The sequence below is a fragment of the Leopardus geoffroyi genome, chromosome B4, assembly GCF_018350155.1.
Source record: "Leopardus geoffroyi isolate Oge1 chromosome B4, O.geoffroyi_Oge1_pat1.0, whole genome shotgun sequence".
Lineage (NCBI taxonomy): Eukaryota > Metazoa > Chordata > Mammalia > Carnivora > Felidae > Leopardus > Leopardus geoffroyi.
The window spans coordinates 132,511,167-132,520,669 of NC_059341.1; the positions used below are offsets into that span (position 1 = coordinate 132,511,167).

At 51.8% G+C, this 9,503-nt stretch overlaps 1 protein-coding gene across 1 annotated transcript in view; it reads right to left on the reverse strand.

The window, feature by feature from the left end:
- The window catches only part of PLA2G6 (phospholipase A2 group VI), a 57,749-nt gene extending 56,902 nt beyond the window's left edge, over positions 1 to 847 (reverse strand). The window contains exon 1 of the mRNA XM_045466052.1: positions 725 to 847. The gene's annotated coding sequence lies outside the window, so the exon portion shown is untranslated. The remainder of the gene's footprint in view (positions 1 to 724) is intronic.
- Positions 848 to 9,503: the final 8,656 nt, after the last annotated feature.

The following is a 9,503-nucleotide window of genomic DNA, read 5'->3' on the forward strand; positions in this document are numbered from 1 at the left end:
TGCACTCCCTGCCACCAGATGCCCTGTCAGGGCATCTCTGGGAGCAGGAGCTGGACACGGATTGGTGGGTTGGGAGACCCTGGGTGAGGAAGCTATGGGGAACCTGGTGGGGAGCAGGGACAGATGAAATCTGGAGACACGTGAGAGACAACAAGCAAGGAGAAGCGAGTCAGAAATGGGGGAGAGTAAAATGGACAACAAGGGAGACACAAATGGAGAAAGGCAGAAAAGAGGTGAAATGAGGGATCAAGTGGGAATACAGAGGCAGAAAAGTGGGGAGTACTGACAAAGGCACAGGAAGGAAACGGGTCAATCAACGCGGCCCAGAGTGAAAAAAGCTGAGGGCATTGAGAGGCACCAGAGCTGGAGGGAGACGGGGAAGGCCTCACTAAGGAAGTCAGGAAAGAGGAGAGACACATCAAGGAGACCGGGGTACTAAGGCCGGACCCAGGGTCGAAGGTGGCGACCCAGGGGGTGGGGGTGTCACAAGCTCGAGATGAGACAAGAGCTGTCACAGATGGAAGTTGGGGACGCTGAGGGATCAAAGGGCGGAAGTTGCGGGCACTCACGGGGGGTCACACGAGGGCCAAAGGAGGACACGACTAAAAACCGGGGAACACAAAGGAGGTCCGAAGGAGGGTCCGGGTGGAGACCACCGAAATTGGGGCGCGGAGGAGGTTTGGGAAGGGCCCTCAAGGCCCGCCTCCCCTGGGCCGTCACTCACCTCGGCTTACTCAGCACATCTACTTCCTCCTACTTCCGCAAACAAACGTGCCCGAGGCCACGTGACGGTCCGGCCACGGCCCTCCGCCAATCACCGAAACCCCTACCCCGGCCGCCGCTGCGGCCCCGCCCCCGCGCCGCGAGGGGGTGGTGCGAGGAAGGCGGGGGCGGGGCTCCGCCATGTTTTATAACTGTCCAATGGAAGGGGCTCCCAGCGCCAAGGAAGGCCGGGCTCTGGGTTGGAGCCAATCCTCCGCGGCGCGGTGCGGCCACGTCTGTGCGGGGCGGAAGGTCCTCGCGCCGGTTCGTTGGTGGACATGTTGATGAGGGGCAGGAGTCTCCGCCTTCTCCGCCTTCCGCCTCCGGAAAGGGTCCGGAGGTCTGGAGTCTGAACCTAGTGTCAGGGAGACGTAGGGCGTCGCGGGGAGGAACTTGCTTTGGTTTTGCCGGGGGACCCCCAGATTGAGCAAATAAAAATATGAGACGTTCAGTTAAATTTGAATTTTGGCTCAACCACCAATACTTTTGTAGTTTAAATAAAAAAACACTAAGTGCATTTGTGCTAAAAAAATATACATATACATATATATACGAATATATATATGTATATGTATATATATATGTGTGTGTGTGTGTGTGTGTATTCGTTGTTATCTGGCAGCCCTATAGCAAGCTAATTTCGGGAAATATCTTTTAGTAGAAACTTGAGCAAATGACTTGGTCTCTGTGGACTCCTCATCCTTAATAAGGATGTTGTGACCTGGAGATAAATTAATCTCTGTGCCTGCACATAGTGAAATTTCAACAAATGGTCGTTGTTATGATTAGTAATGCTGAGAAAGGGACACAGAAGAGAAGAGAGGAGCCTGGGTTGTAGTGACAGATTTGCTTGTGACCAAGCAGATCACGTGAACTAATACCCATTACAAAATAATTTGACTTCACATTCATCATCTCTGAATTGTAGTTTCTTTTCTTTCTTTCTCTTTCTTTCTTTCTTTTTCTTTTTTGTTTTTTTGTTTGTTTGTTTTTGAGTTTACTTATTCATTTTGAGAGAGACAGTGCAAGCAGGGGAAGGGCAGAGAGAGGGGGGAACAGAGGATCTGAAGCAGCCTCTGCACTGACAGTAGTGAGTCCTACGCCGGGCTTGAACCCACAAAACATGAGATCATGACCTGAGCCCAAGTTGGACGCTCAATCGACTGAGCCACCCAGGTGCCCCTGCAGTTCCTCTGGTTTGCATTTTACAGGTGAAGAAAATGTCCCTAAACCACAATTTGAATTTTGCTCAAGAGTTTCAGCTTTGAGTCGAGAGAACCAGGTGAAGACTCAGACTTCTCACTGCAAATATTTTGCTCTCCACGCCCCACACAAGTGGAGCTAGGGCGATGGTTATCAGGAAGCTTGCAAAAGGCCAGGCATTCCTCCCTCTGCGGAGTAATCTGACCCAAGACAACATGTAGGTTCAGCGGGACGAGTCCCATTCTTCAGCAAACACCCACTCGGGTATTCAAAGTGGGTCTGAAAGACAAGTTTGGCAACGCAGACGTAGACGCACAAACCGAACCTGAAATGCAGAAAAGGCCAAGGGAGGCCGGATCAATTATTAGAAACCCTCAGAGATCCATGAAAGAAATTCACAAAGTAGAATCTCAGGGCCTGATGAAATCGAGTGCCCCTCCTCTAGGTACTTCCGGTGAAAACTGTTAAAGGAGTGGCTAAAGCAGGAGATGAAGTATAGGGGATGATTAGGTAGCACTGAATGATCAAGCAATGGGAGGGCCGGGGGCAAATGAGTAGGCAAGGGAATGCACTCCGTTGGCTTTCTGTTGGATTTTGCATTGGGGCCATTCAAGTCCAAGAACTTCTCTTGAGGGGCTGTGCTAGAAACATCTCGGAGGGGCTGGCAGCTGCAAACATCGCAGAGCAAAAGGTCTGCTTTCCAGGAGCCCAGGAGCCAGAGAATCAGGCTAGACCAAGTCCTCTGCCTCAGAGTTGGATGGAAATGTAACTGAAATTTACCGAATGGTGCAGTTTTCCACCCTTACCTTGTCTGATCCTCACAACAATGCTGAGAAGTAGTTACTATTATCCTCCACTTTATTGTGTTCTTTAAATGTTCGTTTATGTATTGTGAGAGGGACAGAGCGCACACATGAGCAGGGAAGGGGCGGAGAGAGAGGGGGAGAGAGAATCTCTCTGAGCTGTCAGCGCAGAGCCTGACACAGGGCTGGATCCCATGAATTGTGAGATGGAGACCTGAGTGGGATTTAAGACCCAGGAAGCTTAATCAGCTGAGCCATCCAGGCGCGCCCCCTACTCTGTTGTTGCTGAAACCTAGGTTCTGCAGTGCGAAATGATCTCCCAAGTCACGCGTCAATAAAAGGCAGAAGCAGAATCAGGACCTTGTCTTCTCTTTTCTTTCCCTACTCTGTAGACGTCCCCACTGGGTGCCAAGTAATGTTCTTGGTGCTGAGGAAACCACACTGAACAAAATAGGTAAAAATCTCTGCCCTTGTGCTGTTTGCAGTCTTGTGGTGGGAAGACAGATGATAAGATAAAGCCAAACACGGAGTGTGTTTTGCTAGAGTCTTCGGGTGAAGTGTCACGATGTTATTAGCATCTTTCCAAATACCTTGCGTGTTGAATCTGGGGTTGTGTATGTGAGTGCCGTCGTGTTAGTCCCTCCCTTGTCTGTGTGTTTGAACATTTTTATAATTAAAAAGCTAGGGAAGGGGCACCTGGGTGGGTCAGTCGGTTGAGGGTCTGACTCTTGATTTCGGGTCGTGGTCCCAGGGTCGTGGGATCGAGCCCCGCTTCAAAACTTTGGCTTTCACTTGGCGGGAAATGGGGAGCCACGGGAGCGTTTTTTGAGCACAGTGACCTGATTGGATTTACATTTTAACAGATCATTATCTGTTCGGGCAAGATTAGACCATAAGGGGCAAAGCAGAGACTGGGAGGCCGGTGAGGAGGCTGTTATAGAAATTGGGGTGAGAGACGACGGTATGGCCCGTTATCCCATCCAATCACCACGACCACAGAATCATTACGATTGGGGTTTGTGTCATGATAGAATGCGTAAGGTGTAGAGGGCATTGCAAGAAGGCATTGGTGAGGTCTGTCCAGTGGGAAGCTTTGTGAGATGATTCTTGAACGGGGGCGGGCAAAATAACCCCCCTACCACCTGGTCCTCCAAACAAAGTTTTGTTGGAACTCAGCCACATCATTCATTCACACGCCTATGCTTTCTACAACGGCAGAATTTTGAGTAATTGTGACAGAAACCATAGGGCCCACAATGCCTGGAATATTTCTCCCTGGCCCTTTACAGAAAAATTTACTAACCCCTGTTCTTTTTTTTTTTGTTTGTTTGTTTTTAATATTTATTTATTTTTGAGAGAGAAAGACAGACAGTGAGCAGGAGAGGGGCAGAGAGAGGGGGAGATACAGAATCCAAAGCAGGCTCCAGGCTCTGAGCTGTCAGCACAGAGCCCGACGCGGGGCTCGAACTCTCGGACCGTGAGATCATGACCTGAGCCGAAGTTGGACACCTAAACAAGCCACCCAGGTGCCTCCACTAACCCCTGTTCTTAAGCGGGGTTTCAAAGGTTGAATAGGAGTTTGCCAGCTGGGTTAAGAAAGTGAAAACATGGGGCGCCTGGGTGGCTCAGTCAGTTGAGCGACCGACTTGGGCTCAGGTCATGATCTCACGGTCCGTGAGTTCGAGCCCCACGTGGGGCTCTGTGCTGACCACTCAGAGCCTGGAGCCTGCTTCTGATTCTGTGTCTCCCTCTAACTCTGTCCCTCCCCTGCTCATGCTCTGTCTCTCTCTGTTGAAAGGAAAGAAAGAAAGGAAGGAAGGAAGGAAGGAAGGAAGGAAGGAAGGAAGAAGGAAAGAAAGAAAGAAAAAAACATGCCAGATGGAAAGAACCGTATGAGCAAAAGTCAACATCATAAGATTGTGCGGATCGTTTGGGGTAACTGCAAGAGGCTGAACACTCCTGGAATCTGATGTGTGACCAAGTGAGTGGGCAGTGAGCCACAGAGGCCAAGCGTGAAGGGTCTCGAGTGCCAGGCTGAGGATACGGATCTTGTTCTGCAGGCATTGGGAGCCCCGGAAGGGTTACAAGCAGACAACTGACGTGGGGGAAAAAAAAATCCCCCTGATTACATGAGAGAGGTGACTGGAGGGCACAGAGGTCACAGGCAGCTGTGTAATGATTACACCAATTACATGGCTTCTGACTTGATGCAGGGGGTGGGGGGGTGGGAGGCATCGGGTCTTGTGCCCTCTTCTGGAAGGAAATGAGTGCAGGTGACCTTGGGCTGTGCAGCTACGTGTGTTCCCATCCCAAGGAGGAAAGCCGGTCCTGGCCAGCTAAGCCAGGACGTCCCCGCTCTAGGGGCCCCTCAGCCCAGCTCAGGGGCTCACAGGAGAGACCGTGGCCTCAGGGCCAGAGGGCCAGGGACGCTTTGACAAGAAGTTAGCCTGAACCTGGATCCTGAAGGCTGGTGAGGGTTTGCAGAGGCTGGGCAGAGGGCATCTCGGGCAAAGATGTGGGACCTGTGCCAGTGATCATGCGGAGTCTAGCCTCTCAGGATGGGGGTCTAACGTGGGGGTCTCCTCCCTTTCTTTTTTCTCCGGGCTCCTCACTTCAGTTTCTCCAGCCAGTACGGATAAAGCACCTACTACGTGCACAGCCTCACTCTTGGCGGGGTGGGGACACGAAAGGTCCTTCTGTTCCTGTCCTTAGAGTTCACAATTTCATGCACGCTTGCCCCAGATACACAGGTCATTGTTTATTGTGACAAAGCCCTGGACTATAGGCAAATCTGATTTTCCTGGCGAAATCACAAAATGACAAGGGATCGTGTTCCACGGGACCAGGCAGGGATAGCCTAGGGAATGTCGCAGTCGTGAACAGCGATCTGGGAGTCATCAGCACCGATGGCCCCTGAGATCTTGCAGGGGAATGAGATTCCCCAGGGACAGCAAGAGCAGACAGAGGCCAGCTAGGAGCATCACTAATCACTGAGCTCATGGGGAAGCAGGGATAGAGACTGAAAAGGTAGGAAGGGAAGCCCAAGCCTTAGAGGGAGAGCCAAGAGAGTGTTTCTTTTTTTTTTTTTTTTTTTTTTTTTATTCATTTTTGGGACAGAGAGAGACAGAGCATGAACGGGGGAGGGGCAGAGAGAGAGGGAGACACAGAATCGGAAACAGGTTCCAGGCTCTGAGCCATCAGCCCAGAGCCCGACGCAGGGCTCGAACTCACGGACCGCGAGATCGTGACCTGGCTGATGTCGGACGCTTAACCGACTGCGCCACCCAGGCGCCCCCCAAGAGAGTGTTTCAAAACGGAGAGGAGGGAGCCACACGGTCCAATGCTGTCCAAGGACAAGACTGGGACGGGAGGGGAATCTGGATTCAGTAACCAGGAGGTCCTGGGGAGGCGAGGGGGCAAGAAAGCACAGAGGGGGTGAGAGAGATCTGGCTGTGAAAGGGAAGAAAAGGTGGGGCTGGGGGCTGGGGTGATGGGGGGGTAAAAAGTGGGGGCGGGGTGGGGATTGGTGATGTCAGCCGCTTGGGGAAAATGTCGGTGCTGAGGGAGTGGACGGGAGCTGGGGGGGGGGGGTGGGGATGGGTCCTCTGCCACCGACTGGATGCGTGGATATTGGGCTGGTGGTCTTGCCTCCCCTCCTGGCGTTCAGATTTCTCGATTTCTCGCCTGGCGATGATAACACCTAGCTGCTCAAATGGTGGAGAGGACCTGTGGCAATCAGGCCCAGCACATCCAGCAACGGGGTCCCCTCTGGGCAGCTGGCGAGCCCGTAAACTGGTCCGTGTCCTCGCCTTTAAAATGAGGCTGATCATTTGCGCCCCACTGCCCGCCTGCCACGTGGAGGGCTTTTGTGAGAAGGAAAGTGAAGTTATAAAGATGCTGAAATGCGATAAAAGCACAGGTGATGGGGGGGGGGGGTTGGTTGGTGGATTTAGCAGTGGGAGAAAAGATCCGGGGAAATACACACGGTGCAAACAGGTCTGAGGCACTTAGTGCTGTGCCTGGCACATAGGAAGCGTCCCCTAAACATAGTGATAGTGATGAATACTAAGCAGTAATAAGGTGGTAAGAGGCACGCGACGGGTGAAGAACTGGGAACAAGGGCCAGAAATGATCCCCGTGACATCACTCCCACCCAGCAGAGGAATGCACCCGAAATGCGGCACCTGGTTCAGTTGATGGAGGGTTGCCCCCCCTAAGGGGGGCTGGGAAGGCCCCAGTGTCCAGGGACAGGAGGTCTTAGGGGCCTGGAAATCAAATCTCAGCGCAGGAAGCGCCTCCAGAGAACACTCGACCAACCAACCCCAACCGGGAGTCTCAAAGCCAGCACCGATCCCCCTCGGCAGTGAGCCTCCAGGCTATTTTACAACGTGGGACCCACACGGCAGAGTCAACTTTCCTTCGAAGAAAGTTTAGTGGGTTTGAGATTGTTTCAAAATCATTGACCTAATCCCAGGCTGTCACTGCAGATGGGGAAGCTGAGGCTGGGAGCGAGGAATGCCCCACACCGGGGTCAGCCAGGGGTGCGAGTGAGCTGAGAGCCCGGCTTGGGTCAAGCTGTCACTGCGCACCTGCTATTGAGCAAGGCACGCCCTGTGGGCTGGGGTCCCACGGAGATGTGCTTGGGTGCTATTTGGTGTCTTGGCCAGGCGACAGGGGGGTTGAGCTTCGCAGTCAGTGTTCTGCCTGACTCAGCTGGCTGTAATGCTCCTTCCCTAGAAACTAGCAACAGGGCCCCGCCCAGCCGGCCGGCAGGGGGTGGGGTCTCTGGCCCCGGGGGCGGGGTCCTCACTGTCTTTGTGTCACTCGCCCAGGGAGGAAGCAGGTTCCTCTAGGGGACCCCGGAGGACTCCTCTTTCTCTCACCCAATATCTATCAGTCTCTTATCCCGCACTTGGCACCGGGCCACATGCTTTTAAGTGTGAACACATTAAATTGTTTCTCAACCCATGAGGTCGGCACTATTTGTAAACCCAGTTTACAAAGGAGGAGAGTGAGGCAGGGAGAGGTTAAGTCACTCAGCCCGTGGAGGGGTGGAGGCCAGGATTTGAAGCCGGCAGACTACCCTGAGAGCCCCTACTTAAAAAAAAAAAGAGAGAGAGAGAGAGAGAGAGAGAAAGAAAAAGAAAAACAAAGGAAAAAAATGGTATTAAAACAGAAATTGCAGGAATGACAGAATTTCTGTATGTGCTTCACCCAGATCCCCCAGCTGTTAATATTTTATCACATTATCTTTCTAACTCCCTCCTGTCTTGTTCTGAACCATCTGAGAGTAAATTGCAAGCCCCTTCACCTCCAAATATGCCCACACATGTTTCCTGAAATCGAGGACGCTCTCTTGCCTGACAGCAGGACAAGGACCCCAGATCAGGAAATTAACACCAGTGAGATTCTATTAGCTGGTCTCCAGAGCTCACTGGGGTTTTACCAGCTCTCTTCACAACGTCCTTCATACCAGCAGGAAATCCTGGACCCCACACCGCCTTCGGTTGCCGGTTGCCGTGTCTCCTGTCAGCCTGGAACAGCTGCCCTCTCTTTTCGTCTTTCGTGATCTCGCCATTTCTTTCAAACGTACGGTCTCTCAGCGTTAGGGTTGTCACACGTTTTCCTCACGATCACCTTCACCAGGAGTGTTTGGATGCCGCGTCGTTCTCAGTGCATCATTTAGGGGATGCACGGGTCGATTTGTCCCCTCACTGCGCATAGGAACTTTGATCACTTAGTGAAAGGGGTATCGGCCGGGTTTCTCCACTGTAGGATTACTATCGTTCCTTTTCTAATTAAAAATCATATTTAGGGCAATACTTGGAGGCTACACAATTTCACGCTGCTCATCAAATCTTCGTATCCACTGACGATTCTTCTTGGAATCCATTGTTACTAGAATGCTTGCCTAATGGTCATTTTCTCACCCTGTCATTCCTTCTACTGGAAGGAGGAGCTTTGTCTTATTTATTCATTCATTCATTCATTCATCTATCCATTCATTCATTTATTCACATTAGTATAGACTCATCGATTCTCCTTTTATTTAATGGGTTCTGATCATCATTACTGTTATTTATTTTGATGTTCACATTGTCCTAGATTTGTCCTGTGGGAGCCCCCTTTCAAGCCACAGAGCTGCTGCTTTTAAAAACGACGTTGCTGGGGGCACCCGCGTGGCTCGGTGGGTGAAGCCTCGGACTTTGGCTCAGGTCACGATCTCACGGTGCGTGGGTTCGAGCCCCGCATCGGGCTCTGGGCTGACCTCTCGGAGCCTGGAGCCTGCTTCAGATTCTGGGTCTCCCGCTCTCTTCCTGCCCCTCCCCCGCTCATGTTCTTTCTCTCAAAAACAAGTAAGCATTAAAAAAAATTAGCAAAAAAATAATAAAAAATAAAAAATGACATTGTCACTCGACCTTGACCAGAAAGGGGACCATGTCTTCAGGGAAGCAGTCCCTGCTGTGCGGGCACTGAAGTGCTGACCCCCTGACGAGGGCAGGCTGGGGATGGGAGCAAAGGCTTCAGGGAGCATGGTGTCCAGGGGTGTCGTGCAGGCCACCGGGGATTCATTCACTAGTTCATCCACTACTATGGCCTCAGCTCTTGAGATGCTCTTAGAAAATGGAGGTGGGGAGAGAGAAAGACCGCCAGCCACAGTGGCGCAGTTTGTAAAATCAAGAACTTTTGTACCCCAGGGGTAACACGAGGGGCTCTGCGAGACATGTAAATGTA